This window comes from Tiliqua scincoides, chromosome 5 (genome assembly GCF_035046505.1).
Source record: "Tiliqua scincoides isolate rTilSci1 chromosome 5, rTilSci1.hap2, whole genome shotgun sequence".
Taxonomy (NCBI): Eukaryota; Metazoa; Chordata; class Lepidosauria; order Squamata; family Scincidae; genus Tiliqua; species Tiliqua scincoides.
This window is the reverse complement of record NC_089825.1, coordinates 45,673,929-45,697,560: the sequence shown is the minus strand read 5'-3', so window position 1 is coordinate 45,697,560 and position 23,632 is coordinate 45,673,929. Positions and strand designations below refer to the sequence as shown.

General features: G+C 45.0%; 1 protein-coding gene and 1 pseudogene across 3 annotated transcripts in view; both read right to left on the bottom strand.

The window, feature by feature from the left end:
* Nucleotides 1–23,632, bottom strand: part of RBMS3 (RNA binding motif single stranded interacting protein 3) — an 851,530-nt gene that overhangs the window by 680,412 nt on the left and 147,486 nt on the right. The window lies entirely within an intron of this gene.
* Nucleotides 15,849–15,967, bottom strand: LOC136654695 (5S ribosomal RNA; annotated as a pseudogene).

The window sequence follows — 23,632 nt, the reverse complement described above, 5'->3', positions numbered from 1 at the left end:
ATTTGATCAGATTTCAGTATTTGCTAATGTTGTGTTCCCTTGAAATACATATTTACCCAGCAGCCTATATTCTCCCAGAATACGTCTTTGTTCCAATATTTCATTCCGCTGCAGGAATCCAATAAAACATGGGCTGCTCTTAATGCAACCTAGTGAATAATAGTATGCAGCTAATTTGCAGCCATGAATGATTAAACAGTTGATACAGTATATGTGCATAGAGGGCTACATCCCCATACTCATACTTATATTGGATTTGAGAAGCCACTCAGGCAAACCCACTCACATGCCAGTTACTAAGCATGGCAATTATTCTTGAGCATTCAGTATCAAGTGTAGCATACAAATTCAGCAAGAAGACCATGATGCTGCTGGACTAATTGAAGTTCAGGCACTACCTTTGTACAACAACCTGCAGGTATCATGATTTTGCTTGGGTACAAATTGTACATCATGATTCTCCTGCACCGATTCCAAAGTACAGTTAAAAAAGAAAAAACTAGTCAGTGTTTACTAGGTGCTTACTTCACAACCACATAGCCAATTTTCAGATTGTGCCACATGGTTAAGAACATAAGAGCCCTGCTGGATCAGACCAAAGGCCCATCTAGTCCAGCTTCCTGCATCTCACAGTGGCCCACCAGATGCCTCAGGAAGCACACAAGACCACAAGAGACCGGCATCCTGGTGCCACTCCCTTGTATTTGGCATGCTACTCCGAAAATCAGGAGGTTGCACGTATAAGGATTGTATCATCTCCTTACTGACCAGTTCCTCCTGCCTATTCCCATCCCGATATAACAGATTTCCTGTTTGCCCGTGTTCAAGTCAAAAATGAGGGAATTAGGAAAGCAAATCATACTTTGGGGGGGGGGGGTGAGATAAAAGTTTGTGATAAAAGAAATGGACCCAAGATTTCTCTGCCTTGACTGGTTCTTTCCAGAAATGTATCTTTCTTTCCTGAAATCTAATAAACAAATGAGACCAAGAACAAATGAGGCCAATAAAAGACACTGTTTCCAGGCATCACAAACTGCCCAATTAGCCATTTCACTATAAATTAAATTAACTTCTAATTACCAGAGTTTAGGGGGGAAAAAAATGATACTCTCGCCAACGCTATTTGCTAAGGGCTATCAAGAACTATTTGAAGACCTAAATGACACATGGCAGCTGGAGCCATGGCCCTGCCTCACCATTCATTAGTTTTCGCTCTCTCCCTTAATCCTCAGAGAAAGTAGACTATGTGGCTTTAAGTCCCAAGCAGCCAGTACATTAACAAAGACTCCAACTATTCACTTCACAGCCCTTTCCTGATGAGCTGCCTGAACATTTCCAAATTGCCACAGTCTGTTAATTGCTACACAAAAGTTATCGCATTAATGCAACATGGATGCCAAGAACCGTTTAAATGAAGTTAAATGGGTAAAGCAGATCTAGTACTTTCCATTGTTCATCTTGCAGACATTCAGTGAGTTGCATAATTGGGCATTATAACATTTTGCACTTGTTTGATTCACGGCTGCATCGCTTGAGCTGAACAAACATCTGCAGAAAGTGGAAATGAATGGAGTTAAGAATGCCTTGAGAAGGAAAAGACAGAACGAAACGACATGATCTCGTCAGCATTTTTCCATGTGAGGTTGAATTCGGTCAAATGCTTCTCCCATGTGAAACCGAGGTAGGAATTCACTGTGTCAACTTTTTAATAAGCTGGTAACACAACTTGCATTGCCAGGCTTCCTGCCCTTGTATGGAGAAGATAGGCAGGGTTGGAGGCTGTATTAAGTTGTAGATCATAATGCTTTCATTGATTACACTCATAATTTTTCATTGGTTGTATTCAACAAGTGCAACAGTTGAAAACAAGTCATCAAGGTAAGAACTTTCCAGATTTATTGGAAAAAGGAAACCGCATGGGTGGAGTAACAGAACAGTCTCAAATCACAGCAGGGAGTGGGGGTGCTTTAGTACTGTGCCATTGCTTTGGTACCAATCCTGATCACACCTCCCCATCTTGTTTTTAATGGAAGAAAAACTTCAATGGAATGTCAATGGTAACTTTTCCCCCATCAAAAACAGTGTGCGAGGGGCGGCACAATAGCAGTTGGAACTATACTAGAGGCAAAGTATTAAAGTTCTTCCCCCCACAGATTGAGCCTCTTTTGTTGTCCCTCCTCCCCATGCACAAAAGAAAGGAAGCACGACACTTGCTGAAGGTCACATCTAGTTTGATCCTAAATAGAGCTTGTCGGAGTTGAACAGGCAAAGGTAGACTGCAGGCTTGCAGGATCTATTTCCATTAAATTAACTGAAATGATTAAAATAATGAGGTTTTAAATTAGAACTCTCAGGTTCACAAACCAGAATGAGGTGCAAAATGGTGGCTGGGAGTAGAACTGTTACGTGAAAATCCCCTTTTCCCTTTCAAGTTGTGTTTTTATATCTAGTTATGTATTTTGGACTATACAGACCAAGCAAGCAGGCCACTCCTCCCCCAGCACATGTTTCTAAGGGCCATGGCCAAGCTACAAGCACATGAATTACACAACCCCCAATTCCTTGCAGGTCAATGTATAACCTAATCACTGTGTTTCCTGATTATGCAAAACAAGCCTGCACCTGAGGATTATGCAAAACAAGCCTGCACCAGAGGAAAAGGTCTATTGTTCTGTTGTTGTACTCTTAAGCACCTTATGCAGATTGCATCCCTCCCCCCAGAAGGTCAGCCTGGCTGGTAAGCTGCCTTCCTTCCGGTTCAACACATACTCCATGTGTACCATTGTGTGTTACTGAGCATGCCCACAGCTCTGGGATACTTCCGGTCAGTTTGGATTGACTTCCAGGTCAAAGACAACTCTTAAGAGAGAACTCAGAGCACATGCGGTCTCTCTCTGATTGCTCTCTTGCGAGAGTGGTCCTGCGGGACTCTTCCTCCAACTGCCCCCCCAACAGGTAAATATATCGTGCGTCTAAACTTCCCCCCCTTCTTCCCTACCTATCCCTCCCTTCTCCCCCATCTTTAGTCAGCAATTGGGTTTAGCAGATTAAGGAACCCCTAAAATACCTTCCTACACCCTAACCATTTCTGTTTCCTTTTCGGATGCACACAAATACATAGCACATGCATCCACCAAGAGTTAGGTACACCAGACAAGTACTAGAAATCTATACTTATCGATTCTCCATGTGTATTATGTTACCTTTGTGTGTTTTTGCAATAAAAATATAATCCTTTGATTGAAAGTTACCTTTCTCCCAGTCTCCTCATTAAGCTAAACAAGGGATTTCTTTGCTCTGCGCTGTCTTGTATCCAGCCTATGGTCCCAAAAGTTTCCAGAAGGCTAATATAAATAATTCCCCTAAATAAAACAGCCTTTTTGGTAACAGAACCAGATGCAAAATGGTGGCTCAGGTGGCACAGCCAAGTTACCTTATGTACAACCATGAACCATACACTGCGATAACCTGCAAATTCCAATACGGATCTACATCTAAAGGACAAAATTTGCAGCATGTTAAAACACATACTGTAGATACTCACCTATAAGATAAGAAATTTATGCCGATAAATCAAGTGTAAATCATCTCCTTGCCTTATTTGTGGGTCACTCATCGGTCAGGGCTGCTCAGGCACATTACAGCAGTCAGGAAAAGCCCAAAGGAGAGTAAGAGGACAATGTAGAGATCATTACAGAGCAATTAGACTCCAGGGCAATGAAGCTGAAAGCTGCAGTCAAAGTTAACCTTTATACTCCTCCTGAGAACAAAGTAAGCCAGAGCTCAACACTTCCATTAAAATCAAGTAAGCCTCATTCTCTTTGGCAGAATCACACCCAACTGTTCTGCACCCTTTCATTTTGCAAATGTTTGGCAGAGGTCTGGTTTTTAAAACACCAGGAAGTAATCCTCATTTCCATCTGAAATAAAATCAAGACTACCAGTCAGCACAACACTACTTAAAAGAATAACACCCATGAAACACAGTGGGTCTAATTCTGAGTAAATCAGCTATGTGTAGCTGCACTTGCACATGCTCAGTCCTTGTTGCTTGTCTCTCTGCTGAATTGAATTGCACACTTCCAGTTATATGTTATAAGCTGAGCCACTGGTTTAACACACCAGGCACTTTAAAGAAGGTTAATGGTATTACTGGTATGTTGTTTACAGTGCACTTACTCTGACAGTGTTTACAAAAAGGTTGTGAAGATCAGAATTTAAAAAGTTAAAAATAAAAATGTATCTTATGATTTTTTACTATATTTTTTAATAAATTAGAGACTATACAGTTCTTAGGTAGCAATTACTGGTAGGATTTTTTCAGGATCTGGCCTTAGGTAAAATCAGACAAAATTATAGTCAGACACTCCCCTAAGTTTAACCCCCGAGGGTCATAAAAATTCCATGACTTTTGGCTCAAAACCTGCCCTCAACTTATCTGTGAGATCAACTTAAGGCAAATATCTACAGTAGGTCCTGCATGCATGTGTGCATGCTTGTTTTTTCAAAAATACATAGCAATGACAAGAAGGATCATGATTGGGACTATGTCAAATGGGGAAGGGGGTTGACTATTCTGCCTTGCACCATGGTGTGGGGAGAAGGTTCCTTTAAGACATGGGTTGGAAGGAACACTAAGATAGACATTGTAAAGTGAGGGGCTTAGCTAAGCCCAGGAGAGAAGCCCACACTCAAATGTTCTCTATAATAGGATCCCCCAGTTAAATAATGATAATAAAGTGTTATTACAGCATTGGTATTATTAATGCAGACAGAGAACAACACCCCTGATTCCAATGAAAATGGCAGGAGCAGAAGATGCTGGGAACCCAGCATAATTTGCCAGTGCTCTTTACAAATAGAAGCAGATTAGAGTATGGATGCTGTGCATTGCATTCGTCATAAGTTAAGGGAAGGGGGAGAGCAGTGCTCATGGAAGAGGAGGCTGCCATTGTTCTTAGTACACTGGAAGAGGATCAGAGTCCCCAGTGAAGCAGCAGCTTGGAGACGGTGGTGGACAGATGGGCTTGCCCATTTGCCACTCCTCTGAGGATGTCTCCACACAACCATTTTCAGCTACTGCATGGCAAGACCGACCCTGATAAGCGGACAGTGCCTTACAAATCACTCACACAGTTTCCAAGACCTCTGTCAAACAGACCACAGTCTTGTAGTGTAATGCATGAAAACAATGGTTGGATTGTTGATTTCATTCTTATTCTCTTCTTTTCTAGTACCCTTTGCCATTCACTCCACTGTTAAAGCACTTAATTAAAATGATTACCATGCTTCACTTGCATCTTTATGTAAGTCATCACAAAAAGTCAACCTTGTGCAAAGTGACTGGTATTACATTGTACTAGCCTGTGTGTGGCTGAGTCTGAGGTCAGAAGGTGCAGGACTCTTGTAAACCTCAATGAATAATTCAGATGTATTGCTAACATTTATCAATGGCTCTATTTTTTCCCCTCTTCTTTTTTCAGGGGGCAGGAAAAAATCAGCTATGGTGATACAACTGAGCTATAAGAGTCTTTATATTTCTGACACTCTTCGTTCCTGTTGATTTTTTAACCACAGGTGGCCTGAATTACCTGTGGATTCAGAACCCACAGATTGGATCATACACTGATTCCAAACCCCCAGGGTGGGTCTAACCTGTACCCTCAGAAAGCAATGGGAGGTTGGTGTGTGTGGTTGGTCTGTGGAACTCCTTGCCACAGGATGTGGTGATGGCATCTGGCCTGGACGCCTTTAAAAGGGGATTGGACAAGTTTCTGGAGGAAAAATCCATTACGGGTTACAAGCCATGATGTGCATGTGCAACCTCCTGATTTTAGGAATGGGCTATGTCAGAATGCCAGATGCAAGGGAGGGCACCAGGATAAGGTCTCTTGTTATCTGGTATGCTCCCTGGGGCATTTGGTGGGCCGCTGTGAGATACAAGAAGCTGGACTAGATGGGCCTATGGCCTGATGCAGTGGGGCTATTCTTATGTTCTTATGGAGCTGTGCTCCCGTCGCCTCTGGAGGACCTTCTGAAGGTTGAGGATGCCTTCCTGGCCCTCAGAAGGCATTGTGAGGCCTCCAGAAGGTTGAAAATCCAGTTTTTAGATAAGTTCAAGTCATGACTTTCAGCCTTCTGGAGGCCTCAGAAAGCCTTTGAGGACTGGGAAGGCACCCCTGGCCCTCAAAAGGTCCTTCAGAGGGTTACAGGTGCCAAATCTGTAGACTTATTTGAACTTCATCATCCACAGATTTCAGTATCAGTGAGGGGTTTCGGAAATGGTGCTCATGCGAATACCGAAGGTCTACCTGTACTTAATTTATAAGAGTCTCTGCTAGTCCTTTGCATTTTTTTTTAGGGGTGGACACAACATTCTGTGGTAGAAAACAAAACACTGGGAAAAATTTTCCTTTGATCTACTCATCAGATTAGAGGAATAAAGGTGTTCCCTAACCAATTTTACAGAGGAATTAATGGACTCACTTTGCAATTTTGTGCTGGAAGAACTGGTTTCAGAATCTCAGCTGCAGAAAACCCTTATCTCTGTAAAAAATCATAGACTTGAACAAGCATCATGCCAATGCTAGAAATCAAGGCCCTTATCATTAAAATCTGTCTTTTCAATCGTAGCACCAAACTAAGAACACACTGCACACGAATGTGTGATCCAGTGCATTTTAGAAAAAGCATAACTACTAATGAGATTTAAATTGGAGAAAGGGTGGCAAAGATAAGGAATGTATAACTCTTTATCTGTTTCCCTTCTCAGTCATTCCCCACCCCTCAATGGCTTCCCCTCAATGGCAAATGGAACTTTGCAGAGTTCCAGCTCTGTATTGTATCAGTTTCAAGTAGCTTTTCCCCATGATGATCAAAGCGCGTGCCTTTCCAAACACATGTTTTGTACCGCATGGGGGGGGGGGGGAAGAGCTACTTGGGTGCAATTTGGAGCAGGGAAATATGAGTAGAGGCAGGCCCACCTGTGTACACATCACAGTACTGCTCCACAGCTTTTCTTGTCTGCCCCATCTTGGTTTTTGCCAGACTCTCCTTCCCACAGATTTCTTTCCTTTCTCATTCCTTCCCGTGGTGCGTAAAACAGGCCATGCTGCAACCAAGGTCCCATCCACCCAGCAATTTCATTCTCTACTTTTCTTTTTGCTTGCTTGAACCTACCAACTCATCAGTTTCCACTTCCTTTTCCTGGCCACCTTGACAGTGTCTCACTGAAGGTAACCCAGACCCTATACATGGAAGTGTAACTAGGGCAAAGCCTGAAGGGCCACCTGCTTCAGAGGCTATGCCAAAGGTGGTGCATGACGGCCCCCCAGGCTCTTCCCTAGTTATGGAAGAAGCACTGGCAGCTTCATGCCCACATTCCTTCTCCGGGGCATGAAGCCACTGCAGTGAATGCCCCTCCTCCAAGGATAATCTGGAAATGATGTCACATAACACAATGTCAAATGACATCGTGATACTACTGCCCCAGGTGCCGGGGCAGTGCATTAGACCTCTGCCTGTACACTACCTCCACTAATAGCCGCTATGGCAACTTCTCAGGCTCTGGCAGCAGAGGCAAAGCTGGCTCTCATGGCAAAGGCTCCTTCACCACTGCTGTGCTGCTGCCACCATGCTTCTGTTTCTCCCCATCCACTTCAATCCTGTTGTACTGTTTTGTCAAAAGTGCCAAATGGGGACTGGAAAAGCACTGAAGAGTCTCAGAGACTTATGTGGGAGGAGTGAGGCATCTGTGGAAGGGCTGCATGGTGCAGAATACAGGTAAAACCTAATTATCCACTGATTTTTCACCTGCAGTTTTATCTTTTATCTCACCCCAGCACTGTCTGTTCTAGTGGCTGTCTGCTGGTATTCATTTGCATCTTTTTAGATTGTGAGCCCTTTTGGGACAGGGAGCCATTTAGTTATTTGATTTTTCTCTGTAAACCGCTTTGTGAACTTTTAGTTGAAAAGCGGTATATAAATACTGTTAATAATAAATAATAAATAATCTCAACGCGATGAGAAGGGCCCTTTAACTTAAAGGGGAAAAGTGGTTTAACAATAAACTTCTTAATGCAAGAGAGGGCATCTGGCTGACAATCCATCAATCATTCTCTCCCCACGCACTTAGAACAGCTTCACTCCAAGGCAAGTGACTTCTCCCTTCCCCTTAAGCACGCGAAAGAAAGATAATCACTTTCCATTTCTTTCCAGCGCTGCACACTGGGTGAAGGGAGCAGGGCCTCTGAGAGGAATTTTATTAGGGGGTACAAAGTTTCTTTTGGACCCCTTACCCAAGGAGGTAACTGTCACTACCCACTCTGCCAAAGATCTCCAGCAGCTCATGGATCGTTTTAGCAAGGCCTGCCAAGATTTTGGACTGACAATCAGCCTGAAGAAAACACAGGTCATGGTTCAGGATGTGGACTCACCTCCCTGCATTACAATCTCTGAGCATGAACTGGAGGTTGTCCATGACTTTGTGTACCTTGGCTCAACGATCTCCGACACACATTCTCTCGATACCGAGCTAAACAAGCGCATCGGTAAAGCAGCTACCACGTTTTCCAGACTCACAAAGAGAGTCTGGTCCAACAAGAAGCTGACGGAACATACCAAGATCCAGGTCTACAGAGCTTGCGTCCTGAGTACACTTCTGTACTGCAGCGAGTCATGGACTCTTCGCTCACAACAGGAGAGGAAACTGAGCGCTTTCCACATGCGCTGCCTCCGACGCATCCTCGGTATCACCTGGCAGGACAAAGTTCCAAACAACACAGTCCTGGAACGTGCTGGAATCCCTAGCATGTATTCACTGCTGAAACAGAGACGCCTGCGTTGGCTTGGTCATGTCGTGAGAATGGATGATGGCCGGATCCCAAAGGATCTCCTCTATGGAGAACTCGTGCAAGGAAAGCGCCCTACAGGTAGACCACAGCTGCGATACAAGGACATCTGCAAGAGGGATCTGAAGGCCTTAGGGATGGACCTCAACAAGTGGGAAACCCTGGCCTCTGAGCGGCCCGCTTGGAGGCAGGCTGTGCAGCATGGCCTTTCCCAGTTTGAAGAGACACTTTGCCAACAGTCTGAGGCTAAGAGGCAAAGAAGGAAGGCCCATAGCCAGGGAGACAGACCAGGGACAGACTGCACTTGCTCCCGGTGTGGAAGGGATTGTCACTCCCGGATTGGCCTTTTCAGCCACACTAGACGCTGTGCCAGAACCACCTTTCAGAGCGCGATACCATAGTCTTTCGAGACTGAAGGTTGCCAATACAATACCCAAGGAGGAGGGTCTCAATGGAGGTAGGCAAAACGGAGGGAAAATAAGGTAGTGGGAGTGCGGCGACAGCCAGAGTAGTCTTTGGAGGCCAGGTGTACCAGGTTTCTTGATGCGGAGCTTAGGTCCACCCGACCATGTGACACTGGCATTTAAATAAAGTAATATGGAAAATCAAACACACTCCCAAGTCTCTCTTAAATCTTTAAAATATAGAAAATCCATTGCAGAAATTAGCATCATTGTATTTAGGCTCACACTAAGATAGAAAGTGCCCTGTGTGCACCAAAATGAACTTCTGCAGCACCTGTAGCCCCGCAGCTGGGTCCCTGAGCTCTTATCCACTTCTTCATGGTTACTGGATCCACAAGCTGAAGAGCTACTGAATCAGGCCAGTTTCCTCCAAGATTTGACATTGTGTTAAGGAGGGTCATGGATGCATTCCTGGGCCCGGTGTGTATGGCTTGCAGCAGCAGTTGCCACTGCGTATCCATGATTGTGCCCCCAGCATCATGTGCAGGCAGCAAATTCAGATGAGATAGGAAAATGTCAGATCCCAGGAACTTTCTGGGCCCCCTTTCTGACCCTGGGCCTGGGTACAAATTACCCCCTTTACCTCCCTCTCCTAGGCCCTGGAAGGGAGCGGTCACTGACTCAGAGTGAAGCCTTCCTAACCATCTGGAGAGAGACTGATTGATGGATTGTCTGCCTGATGCTTCTGTCTTACATCACAAGGTAAGCAAGGCTGTTTTTAAAATTGCCTAGCAAAGGGACATTTTTTAAAAATGGATTTGCTTTAACATGATTTTTGCCATCCATGTGAGTTTTGGGAACGGAACCCTCACAAATGACTCAACCTGTATTGCTCAGAAACCTTAGGGAGTAGATTAGGTAGAGACATCATGATTTGCCCAATGTTATCCAGTGAGCTTCCTGGAAAAGGAATGATTTAAACCTGGTTTCCCCACATGGAAACCTAATACCATGGTCAAAAGCACAACAGAGGCTTTACATTGGAAGCATATTCATAGGAGCACACACAAACACACAGAGCCACTGTTTTCAATAGCGCAGAATGAAAAAGCTAATCACGCAGACTCTAAAACCAATACAGATGTGTCCTGGCTGTAGTATGACTGCCAAGAACTAAAAAGCGGCCAGCATCTGAAATTCAGCAGCAGCCCTAATTTAATGTGGGTGGGTGGGGACTTTAACTAAGTTTGCCTACTTTAAAATAGTTGCTTACTGTAAGCATATTGAGAAAGATCGGTTGGCTTTTTGGGGGGCTTATTTTTTAAGAGGCAATGCAATTTTGAATATGCAGCTTTCATTTAGACTTCTACAACCTTGAGGAAACGGTTAAGAAGCAAGAACAGGACAGACTGCTGATGGATTACAGAGGGCCACATCGGTGTCAGTCATCTGCTCAGTCCAGCTTGCTGCTTATGGTTTGATAAATGATCGCCTGAGCTTACATGCGAAGGGCTTTAGAAGTATCTGAAGGCTGAAATATATTGGTGCTCTATTAAAAATGCAATCTTTAATCCAGGACAGCAGGCTCCCTCTCCAGGATCTTTACTCATAATCCCTAAAATAAAGTCAACTACATGTTGAAACTAGCACATGGTACAACCCTACTGGCATAGGGTTGCCATGTTCCAGTTCCTCAAAATGGGGCAGACTAATCTGTGTATTATATATACTGCCTGCTTATTATGCAATCAACTGGTAGGTTGCTGGTCACTCGGGACCAATCTGATTGGTTAGAGCAGTGGCTCCCAAACTGTGGGTCTGTGGCCCACCAGTGGATCATGACCTAATTTTTGGTGAGTCGCAAAACTGACAGGGCAGAGTAGGTTATGCGAATCAAGGGTTAAACAACCTGCTATTTGGGGGAGCACCACTGCCCAATCACCCCGACTTTTTTGTTAGGTATGTCCCGATACCAAAAAGTTTGGGAACTACTGGGCCAGAGGAAGTCAGAGGGGAAAGAAGTGAAAGTGGCATGATCACTTCCTCCTCCTCCTGTTTGGCACTGAATGCCTGGAGAAGCCAAGCGGGAGTCCTGTGTGCAGTGGCACATGTGACCCAAAGCCTTAAATGTTTCAAAGCCCAGCGCAACCTGATGACAACTCTGTTTCAAGTCCTGAATTATGACGAAGCAAGTTTTGCTAATCTCTGTTGCTATTGTCAGCCTGTGCTTTTAAAATAGGATTATGAATTACATTACATGCCAGTCGTACTGTGGAAGTACAATTCCTTCCACAGTTAGGAAAACCCAAATAACATGAATCAGCATTGCTGTGGAGCCCTGAAACCTTTCAGCTCAGCCCTGAGATTTTCAGTGTGAGGGCCCAGCCATGGCAAGGGTGAAGATAATTAAGAAAAGAACAGTTCTGAGTATGTGCAGAGTGCACTACCCTCATCATTTAGGAACTCCACCTAAATAGTGTTACCACCAAGCTCAGGGCTTACAGAAAACACAGCGGGACTTTCAGGTATGCTAGAACTCTGGCATCTATTGTTTTCCACAAATTAAGCATGGGCATATGTGTCAAGTATGTTCTGGTGCTTTAGCATACAAGTAATAAACAGATCTCTTAGTCAAGTTGCTGAGAAACATTATTCCTCCAGCAAAGCAAATAGAAGGATCAAGATTTCCTTCTTACAACAACATGGCAGTTCTGCTGACTAAGTAGATATTCTTAATCTCTATAGGATAACTTTGTGCCTGTTAGGGTGCAATCCTAACCCCTTATGTCAGTGCTTTCCAGCACTGACACAAGGGTAATGCAGCTCTGAGGTAAGAGAATAAACATTCCCTTACTTTGAGGAGGCCCCATGAGTACCACCCAACTGCAGGAAGCTGCACATGTCCCATTGGCACCGCTATGCCAGTGCTGGAAAGTACTGACATAAGGGGTTAGGACTGCGCCCTTAAAGTTACACATTGTACCACTGCATTTGTTAGGGGAGAAATTACACAGGGACACCTGGTCTGGAGCTTGACTTCATCAGAACCTGAGCTCCGCGACAGGCTTCGTGGCCTGACACAGAACTCTCAGACTCTGCGCCGGCTCAAGAGCCACTACAGAATCTAGTCACCCCATTGTGGGGTTCCTTCCCTTACCCAGAGGAAGTCACCATGGGCTGATAGGATCTCAAAACACATAGACGAACAGGCCTTGCTGAGGGAGAGTCAGCATGGCTTCTGTAAGGGTAAGTCTTGCCTCACAAACCTTATAGAATTCTTTGAAAAGGTCAACAGGCATGTGGATGCAGGAGAACCCGTGGACATTATATATCTGGACTTTCAGAAGGCGTTTGACACGGTCCCTCACCAAAGGCTACTGAAAAAACTCCACAGTCAGGGAATTAGAGGACAGGTCCTCTCGTGGATTGAGAACTGGTTGGAGGCCAGGAAGCAGAGAGTGGGTGTCAATGGGCAATTTTCACAATGGAGAGAGGTGAAAAGCGGTGTGCCCCAAGGATCTGTCCTGGGACCGGTGCTTTTCAACCTCTTCATAAATGACCTGGAGACAGGGTTGAGCAGTGAAGTGGCTAAGTTTGCAGACGACACCAAACTTTTCCGAGTGGTAAAGACCAGAAGTGATTGTGAGGAGCTCCAGAAGGAACTCTCCAGACTGGCAGAATGGGCAGCAAAATGGCAGATGCGCTTCAATGTCAGTAAGTGTAAAGTCATGCACATTGGGGCAAAAAATCAAAACTTTAGATATAGGCTGATGGGTTCTGAGCTGTCTGTGACAGATCAGGAGAGAGATCTTGGGGTGGTGGTGGACAGGTCGATGAAAGTGTCGACCCAATGTGCGGTGGCAGTGAAGAAGGCCAATTCTATGCTTGGGATCATTAGGAAGGGTATTGAGAACAAAACGGTTAGTATTATAATGCCGTTGTACAAATCGATGGTAAGGCCACACCTGGAGTATTGTGTCCAGTTCTGGTCGCCGCATCTCAAAAAAGACATAGTGGAAATGGAAAAGGTGCAAAAGAGAGCGACTAAGATGATTACGGGGCTGGGGCACCTTCCTTATGAGGAAAGGCTACGGCGTTTGGGCCTCTTCAGCCTAGAAAAGAGACGCTTGAGGGGGGACATGATTGAGACATACAAAATTATGCAGGGGATGGACAGAGTGGATAGGGAGATGCTCTTTACACTCTCACATAATACCAGAACCAGGGGACATCCACTAAAATTGAGTGTTGGGCGGGTTAGGACAGACAAAAGAAAATATTTCTTTACTCAGCGCGTGGTCGGTCTGTGGAACTCCTTGCCACAGGATGTGGTGCTGGCGTCTAGCCTAGATGCCTTTAAAAGGGGATTGGACGAGTTTCTGGAGGAAAAATCCATTATGGGGTACAAGCCATGATGTGTATGCGCAACCTCCTGATTTTAGGAATGGGTTAAGTCAGAATGCCAGATGTAGGGGAGAGCACCAGAATGAGGTCTCTTGTTATCTGGTATGCTCCCTGGGGCATTTGGTGGGCCGCTGTGAGATACAGGAAGCTGGACTAGATGGGCCTATGGCCTGATCCAGTGGGGCTGTTCTTATGTTCTTATGTTCTTATGACCGGTTGTACATTGGATGCCACAGTAGCCATTTTGGTGCCGCAGCAGCCCCGTGGTCTGGGCAACTCAGGATTGGACTGCCCATCAGTATAAAGCAAGTGGCCAAGGTGACAGCGGCCTAGAAGCAGTGGAAGCTAACCTCTTCTAGCTCTGCTTCAAGACGTAGAGAAGGCAAGCCGTGCTCCCAGGAGAAGATGATGGGGCAGGTGGGCAGCAATTTGGGGGGACTTTCCCCCCCAGCTTGCTGCCTCTCCTAGTAGCTGATTATGCCTAAATTTCATTGAAATGAATGAGACTTAGGGGCCAATCCTATACCCAGTCAGCCCATAGCAGGCCGTGCTGATGACAGAGTTAACTAGACAGCCCAGGAGAGTTAAGTAAACTTTTTTACTTACCCTTGAACCAACACCAGCTAATTTGCTATTGAAGTTTGAGACTCAGGAGGTGGTTTGATATGAGGAGAGGGGGATAGCATCTTGATGTGCACTACTGATGCCAAGATCCTCCCCCTCCCGCCCTATGCCCAGCTTGCTCCTCCCCCTGAAACACCCATGGGCCTCCCTCAAACCATCCACATGCCACCAACCTACCTATCCCAGGAGAGCATCTGGTAGTCACTGTCATGTGTACAGGTTGTCTGTCCGTTTGCACTGGTGGGCCCGAAGGGGGCACAACAGCAGTGCAGTGTTCGTGTCGCCGGGCTGGGGCTTAACACAGCAGATTGAGAAATCTGCTACCATGAGCTCCGGATAGAATTGGGCTGCCAGTTAGAGAAGACTAACTTGTTTCTTTGATTTCAGTGGTGCTTAGTCAGCAGTGGCCTCACTAGGGCTTGTATCACCCAGTGAGGGAGGCCAGTGCGTCACCCCTATGATGGCCCTCCTCCTGTACAGTGGACAGGGCAACGCCCTGGATGGTGGGAGAGGTGATGTACTATTGCATCGCCTCCACTGGGTTTTTTTGCTATAACTTTTCATAGAATAGAGATATTTCAGCGCAGTTTGTTTAACTGCATTCTGCATAAAATTACGCATCAACTGATATATAACACAACTGTATTATTTGAAAATACCAAGATTCTAACAATTTTGGCCAGTAGTGGTGTCACCCTCCTTGTGTGCAGCACCTAATGTGGCACGTAACCTTGTGTGGGCCGCATGTCCCTAGTGACCCCACTGTTAGTCAGAATTCCTTTACTTTGGTTACAAGCACATATGATTCAAAAAAGCAATGTGGAAATTCTCCCCTTCAATTTCTATCTATGCAAGTAATGTTCCATAGAGCTGCATATCACATACACACAGATTGCCCTTTCTCTGACCACAATTTGTAAACTTCGCATGCAAATGTGTAAGAATAATAATGCAAAGAAACTTTAGATTAAATTTGCCTTTTGTACTGCAGCTGGGCTAATCACGTAAAGAAAGTTCTTTGCTTTTCACAGCATGGGAGAGCAAAATGTAAAATTGAATTAAATTTTAAATTAAAATTAATCTTGCATAAATGTGACTTAAGCCTAATGTCATGTGCTTGATTTAATTGTCTGGTGTCTCAAAAACCAAAAAAAAAAAAAAAAAAGGTGCTGGCTGATAATTAATTTTTAAGAAAAAACCTGCCTAGGGCCTTATAATCTAAAGGAAGTTTTAGGAAAGGAGAAGGGGAAGGAGAGGCAGAGGTTAAGCATTTATTTCAACAGTTGCGAAGAAGGTGAGCTATAGAGGTCAAAAACAGAAAGAAGGAGCAGAAAAAGGGATGGGATACAGACATGAAACGGGAGAAACTCCAGTTTAGCCAAGAGCAGGTACTTCCTTTCTAGAAACTCTGGTGGATCCCAAATGCTAAGTAGCACTTAGCACTTTCTGAGGGCCACAGAATGTACCCCAACCCTTGCTCCTTCCCTCTCACTGCCAAACTTAACCTAAATTTTTTTTTAGGACTGGAGATGGTTGGCAACCTTCAGTCTCAAAAGACTATGGTATAAGCCTGCAGCATCCGGTATTCCCAGGTGGTCTCCCAACCAAGTACTAACCAGGCCTGACCCTGCTTAGCTTCTGAGATCAGATGAGATCAGGCATGTGCAGGGTAACAGTTGTGCAGGACTTGAACCAAACCCCTTAAACTCAAAAAAATTGTAAAATAAGAGTGCAATCCAAACACTGTGTTGAGCTGGAGCAGGCCCCCTTTACGCTCCGTAACATGCCAACTTGGAAGTCAGCTGGGCTGGTGCGGAGGACCATGCTGGCTGGGACAGTGAATCCAGCCACTGCACTAACCAGATGGGGTAAATTTGCACTGGGTGGCTCAGGGGATGGGTGGGACACGGTGGTGGGAGGGAATTCCGTGGTGGGAGGGATTTTTTTTTTTTTTTTTTTTACAGGAGGAGCCTCTTTTCTAAAAAAAAAAAATCACAAGCTGAGTTGGGAGCAATTAACAACAGGACCGTGGGAATGGTGGCCCCATTCACAGAATGCTGATTTTCCACTAAAATTCCTCCCTGAAGCTGCTATATGTCATTCCCCACCCCTCCAAAGTGGCAATTTGCAGCAAGCAGTATTTGATAATGTTATCAAAATAATAAAAGAACTCTCATTTCCTATAGATTTGAAGATTCCTTGTGTGTTCACAGTCCCAGGCAAGGGAGTTTGGCTGACAGGCAGCTGAATTTATTGCACAGTTCCAGTTAGACTACAGTAATTGGCTTCACCCAATGCTCTGAAATAGACCTTGTTGCATGATGCTGGATTAAGTTTTCACAGCTTCATTGAGTGTATATTTTTGACATTGCTCTCTCCTTGTTCCCCAGAAGTGCTGCCAATCCATTTCATTCATCCTTGTTTACACACGTTCCGTAAATTATATGGACAAATCACTTCTCTGCCGTTTCTTCACTGTTCGCATTTTTTTTATTTTGCATTTACATAAGGCACTTTAAGTTTATGGACTGCGCTGGAGGAGATAAAGAGAAAACTAACAAAGTTGTAAAAATGACTGTGTGTTAATACCATGATGGGGTGCACAATAAAATATCTCTACTATAAACATTTTGCCTATGACTTAGTTTACGTTGTTTCCCCCTTTTCAGAGTTTGGATGTTGCAACACTGATTACCTGACAAAGGGTGGTGATTAACAGAATGACCTTTGGGGGAAAACATCAAGCTGCAATTAAATAAAATGGCTTTTTGTAGGCCCTCCCCTAGTAAATGTCTCTTGATATGAAAGAACAAGCAGTCAATTGTGCCACTAAAATCTTGCCATCATTCCTGCGCAGGATTGTGAGTTGATACAGCATGTTAACAGGTCTAGCTGTCATTGCATTATCATGGGTCCTTCTGCTCTCAGAATGACATCTTTTACTCAAGCTGAACCTTTATTTATGGCTACTTCTGATGTTTTACCAATTTGGTTCTGAGGAACCAATATCTATTTCATGTGGTATATTCATGAACCAGATGGACATTTAGGGAAGTGGCTTCTGAGATTTTCAAGTTACATATCTGTGCACAACTAAATCCCCATTCTTACCACTGGAACAAACTTTAAAATGACACAGAGTTCTTCAGAGATGCATTATTGCCATCACCTCCTCTCAGAAGCCTATCTAGGGTGGAGCCTGAGAGGCATGTGCCCCAGGTGCCATGCCAGGGGACGCACATGACTGCCCCCAGGCTCCGCCCAGTCACCGCGAGGTGCCGCAGGCTTCGCAGTGCCTCCTCCTGGCTTCAAGAAAGGTTCCTAGCCTTTCCCAATGCGGGGAGAAGGTTCACAAAGCCCCACCCCTAGGAGAAGCTGGGGCCGTGATGTCATGATGTTGCATGACATCATGATGTTGCATGATGCTACGATGTCACTGCCCCAGGCACTGGGGAGAGGCATTATGCTTCTGCCTCCTCCTCCTGAAGAAGAAGCAAGTGGTGAAGGACAAGGAGGAAAAAGGGGAGAAAGATGCAGTGATGGAGGGCATGCACATACAAAGAAAAAATGAGGTTGCGTGGAATGTGGGTACCATTTTGGACACCCTTCCAGGTGGATTTGTAGGCATTATTTGTGCATTCACACACCAACCATCCAATTACACCTTGTGACAATGAGGAAAATGCACTTCATACAGGCTTGTGCCCCATTTAGAGGCAAAAGTATCTGAGATACAGAGAATCAATACATGGATGTTACTACATCTGAAAGCACAGTAATTCCTGTGCTTTCAACAAAGGAAACAAAACAAAGGAAAACTCTGAAAAGCTTCATATCCACTTTTACAAACGTACACACAACTCCCTAGCAGGCAGTGTCATTTTCATAACACATTTACAGCCATTTCACATAAGAGAAATGATCTCAAAACAGGTTTCAGCAGGGACTGAAGAACTAAGGCGACACTGATCAAAATGGTCTCACACTTTTACACATTACCCCAAAAAATTTTTTTTTAAACATAGCAATTAAACAGACACACATAAATGAAGTCACCTGTCTAGACATTATTGACAACATTTGGTAATGTACATCAAGCCTGTCAAAACAGGCCAACTCTTTCTCATATTTCAGAGCTCCAAATCACAATTTATTTCAGATTCATTTCCTGCCAAGAGAACACTCAATGACTCCCTTCTCTTCCTACAGAGGAAATGTCCGTCACCCGCTTTAGATTTTATGCTTGATGTACAAATACAGCATCATCTCCCTCCTCCATAACAAAATCACTCCCCCATGGAAATGTTAGAATGTCTGAAGCAGAATGAAAACTGTTTTTGTGGCTCCTAACACCAAGTTCTTGAGAAATGGTCTTTTTTCCTGTAACTGTAATCCCATTCGGTATAGAATTCCAGTGATAACTAAAAATTCTGGCTGTAATCTACTGATTAGCCCATTGCTAAGGAAGCACTGCAGTCATACAAAACTTATCTAGGTATTGGCATGGCAATGCTATAAAATGCTGCCACAGGAAGTCATGCTAGCATATTGGGTGACAACAAATACTGGAGGATAGCAATAAATATAGACAATTAATAAAGCTGCACGTTATTTGAGACTTAACAGCAAGTACTGCACTCCACAATTCTTACAATAATACATTTGTAACTTGCAGCTGCTTTGAACTAAGGGAGAAGACAGTAGCTAAGGCAGACAAAAAACAAGATCACAAATACAGAGTGCACAAACAAGTCTTAATTTTTTTTCTTTCCATTTTTTTTTCTTCCCTGGATGGTCAGGGAAGTTAGTCATATTTCTTTTGAGGGAGCTCTATACTCAGTGGCGTCACTAGGATTCGCGTCACCCGGCGCGGGAGGCCTGTGCGTCACCCCATGCAGTGGGCGGGGCAACACCCCAGGTGGGCTTGGTGATGTACCATCGCCCCACCCGCACCGGTTTTTTGGCTGTACCTTTTGTTAGAACACAGATATTTCAATGTGATTTGTTTCATTGCATTCTGCATGAAAGTATGCATTGATTGATATATAACATTTATTTATTTATATAGGTATTTATATACCACCTTTCTTTGGTCGTCAGATTTCTCCTCAGACTTTAATCCAAGTCGGTTTACATAGGCAGGCTGTTCTAAACCCCCGCAGGGGTTTTTACAATTGAATAGTTCTAGTATTTCATAGAACTCCTTGTTCCAGCTGGATTCCTTCCCAGTCTGGCCTCTCTCTGGCCCTTCGCCTCACACGCTCCACTTGATGGCAACTCCTCTCTGCCACCGAGGGTCAGCTCATCAGTATATCAGCATGTCATCAGTTCTCGGGTACTTCCGGTTGTTTCGAACTGGCAGCCTCAGATCTTCAGGCATACAAGGCGGCAGCTCTACCAACTGAGCCAGACCTCCTGCCTGATATGAGGTCATGAGACATGATGGTCTAATTCGTCCAAATTCTGATTTTAGTGATTTTGAAAACTTGTAGAGTCTCACACACACACACCCTGTGTCAATTTACTAACACCTTATTGCAGCAGTTCTCAAACTTTTAGCACTGGGACCCAATTTTTACAATGACAATCTATCCAGGACCCATTGGAAGTGATGTCATGGCCAGAAGTGACATCATCAAGTAAATTAAAATAAATTATAAATAATTAAATTAAAATAAAATACAGTAGAACCTCCAAAGTTGACCACCTCTCTATAATGATCACCTCCTTATGGTGACCTAATTTTCTACAGCCCTGGGTTTTTCTAGATCTAATTTTCTATAGCCTTTTCCCCCCCGTATGTTGACCACCTCCCTATGTTGACCAATTCCTCCAGTCCCTTGGGTGGTCAACTGTAATTAAATAAGGGGGAGCCAGTCCTGTTCTGCCAAGTGAATCTACTCTGAAGTAAGTCCTATTGTGGTCAATGGGGCTTACTCTCAGGAAAGTGTGGGTAGATTGCAGCCTGTGAGCCCAAACCTATGCATGTCTAGTCCCATAGTGGTCAATGGAGCTTACTCTGTAGTCTACCTGCAATAACAACCCCCCAAAAAGAATCAGTGAGCTCTTCAGCCCTCCCCAGTGCCCAGTTTAAAGTTCTTCTATTTCAGGCAGATCAGAATAAAGACCCACCTGGCTTCACAAGTGCAAAATAGAAAACTTACCCCTTACCATTCAAGCCTCTATTTTGTTCTTTTGGGGGGGGGGGGTGTTGGCTGCCTCCTGGAGCAGCTCCATCGATCAGGACCCTTCTGGTGTCCGCATATTGCCCTTTGCCTGGTCTGACCACCAGCCAAGGCACGTCTGCCTACTCGCAAGTAAACATGACTGTGAGGCTGCTTTGCTTTCCGTAAGGCTCCATAGACTGGAAGGGAGGCAGCTGGGAGGGAGGAACCACCTTCTCCAGTGTTGAAGGGGGCTGCACTCATTGGATGAGGACCATACTGATGTCCTTGGAGCCTCTCAGCCTGCCTCCACTAAGGCAAGTCTGCCTGCTCGGGAGTAAAGGCAACCACGTGACTTCTTTTCCAGCTCAGACTGGCAGCTGGGAGGGGGGAGCTTCTCGGGTGTTTTTGGGGGGCTACATTCATTGGATCAGGACCATTCTGGTGTCATTGGATTCCTCTCAGCCTGCCCTCTCCGACGGACTATGGCAAGTACGCCTACTCGCGAGTAAGTGCGCAATACAGCTCTCTTTCACTTTCCATAGGGCTCCATGCATTTTTTCCTTCTGGTTTTTTTGGCCATAACTTTTGAACGAAAGGAGCGATTTCAATTCTGTTTATTGCACTGCACTCCGCTGGCAATTCTGCATCCAACGGTGTATGGCATGATGAGGTAGCCCCTAACCCCGCGATGTTAGCGCATCCTCCACCAGGGTGCGTCCCCCCCGCGCGTCAAGTGATGCGGCCGGCACCCCCTGCACCCCCTAGCGACGCCAGTGTCTATACCAGTTTTGTAAAAACGTATTTGCTTACAAATTTGCAAGTGGAGAAATTACAGGGGTGAAGCTGCTAGTACAAACCTTGCTACTCCCAATGAAGCCTCACTTTTTAGCAGTGCTCAGAGGCTCCATCCCAGAATCCATCTGCAATGCACAGGTCAAATTTCTTTTAAGAAATCATTGTTACTTTGCATGCATCTGTTGGCCAGATGGGCAGCCCAAGTCTACCTAGCTCACCTTGAGCCAATGCAGCTGGGCCAACATTGAATATTGCACCCCACGGGGCAGTTTCAAGCCACAGAGGTCTCCTCTGGGCAAGGGAACAAATGTTCCTTTGCCTGCTGGGCCTACGTAGATCTGCACTAGCTGCTTTGCAGGCACAAGTTTGAGTTGACCTGGAAGGATTGACTGAGGCCAGGAAGAGGGCTGGATCTTGGCAGCACACTTTCCTTAACAGGCAACTTCAATCAACCCTAAACCAACAAATGAATCTCGTGTGCAACTAAATTCCCACCCTTTAATAGGGAGAAAATATTGGGGGAGGGACGGGAGAAGTTACCACCCATTCTTGGTGCCATCAACCAATCAATCTCTTCTAAGTCTCCAAAGACAGAAGAGGCAGGGTGTAGTAATTATGCATAAGCGCTGGGCTTTGGGATGTTTTGGCAGCAACAGGCAGACACATCTGCTTGTGTAACAGAAGCACACTCTGCTAGCCTTGGTAATATATGTATATTGGCAACCTTTAGTCTCGAAAGACTATGGTATCGCGCTCTGAAAGGTGGTTCTGGCACAGCGTCTAGTGTGGCTGAAAAGGCCAATCTGGGAGTGACAATCCCTTCCACCAGAATGGTCCTGATCCACCAGGAGCAAGTGCAGTCTGTCCCTGGTCTGTCTCCCTGGCTATGGGCCTTCCTTCTTTGCCTCTTTGCCTCAGACTGTTGGCCAAGTGTCTCTTCAAACTGGGAAAGGCCATGCTGCACAGCCTGCCTCCAAGCAGGCTGCTCAGAGGCCAGGGTTTCCCACTTGTTGAGGTCCATTCCTAAGGCCTTCAGATCCCTCTTGCAGATGTCCTTTTATCGCAGCTGTGGTCTACCTGTAGGGCGCTTTCCTTGCACGAGTTCCCCATAGAGGAGATCCTTTGGGATCTGGCCATCATCCATTCTCACAACATGACCGAGCCAACGCAGGCGTCTCTGTTTCAGCAGTGAATACATGCTAGGGATTCCAGCACGTTCCAGGACTGTGTTGTTATAATGGTAATATGCTGAGTGTCTAAAGCCCAGTGCCTCAACAACAGGATGTTATCATATCTAGGAATGTGTATTGCGGTTATGCTAGAGAACCGGCTAGTTACAGCCAGTGTAATCTCAGCAACCTTTCGTATTGCATAGTTTTGCTTCATGTGTTGGAAAGTCAATAAAGCTTGCAGAAGGCTGGCCGGAGGCAGACTTTTCTCGGGACTCTCTCGGGAGACTCTCTCTCTATCTCGCTCTGTCCCGCTTCCAGCTCTGCTCTCTCTGCATCTCTCTAAATCCATGCCTGCTGTCTCTTTCATTGCTCTGCTCCTTGCTGTTCCAGTTCCCACTCTCAACTACCCTCATAGTGCTTCTGTTCCTTGCACTCCCTCAGGCCACAAGGCCCTAAAGCCTTGTGTGCTTCCCAAGTAGCATAGCACTGCTACAGCAGGGCTTATGAAAAGTGAATCAGAGAAGCTTATTCTAAGCTGGTTTCCATATTAATGAAGATGGTCTTGAATGAAGCCCTCTGGGTTCATAACTGGGTTCATAAGCCCTCTGGGTAGACAAAAAAAGATAGAATTGCTACTCAACACTTCCCTGGCGTACTTTTACAGGGATTATGAAATTCATCCAGAACATTTGTTGGTTATGCAAATATGGCGGGGCCACAATAAACTAAGCAAGTATAGCGTGTATTGGAAGCTACCAGTGGGTGGGGAGGGCTGATGAGGGCAGGACCTAGATATTCAAGCTCCAGTTCAGAAGTTGAGTTTTTGGAGTTTGTCCCTGCTTTATTGGGGGGGGGGGGGCAGAATTGAGAGTCATCAAAATTTGTTTGCAAATGCCAACCGACAGTACTTTGGTGACAACACCTCTCCTCAACAGTGAGAGATTCTACTCACATCTGTTATGCCTCATCACTACATCACAACATTTCTATCCATGAGGATTGACATATATGGGTTGGGTTAAGTGTCTGATGACATTGTCACTTATCTGTACTAGCAAGAGAAGTTCCTGTATTATGCTGTTCTAAATCACACTGCATTCTATTTGAAGATACCTCAACTTGTATGTACAGTTCAATGTGAGATATCCACTATAAACAACCCATTCACCTTATGGTGAATTGATAATTTACATGATGATATTTGGGATCATTTAGCT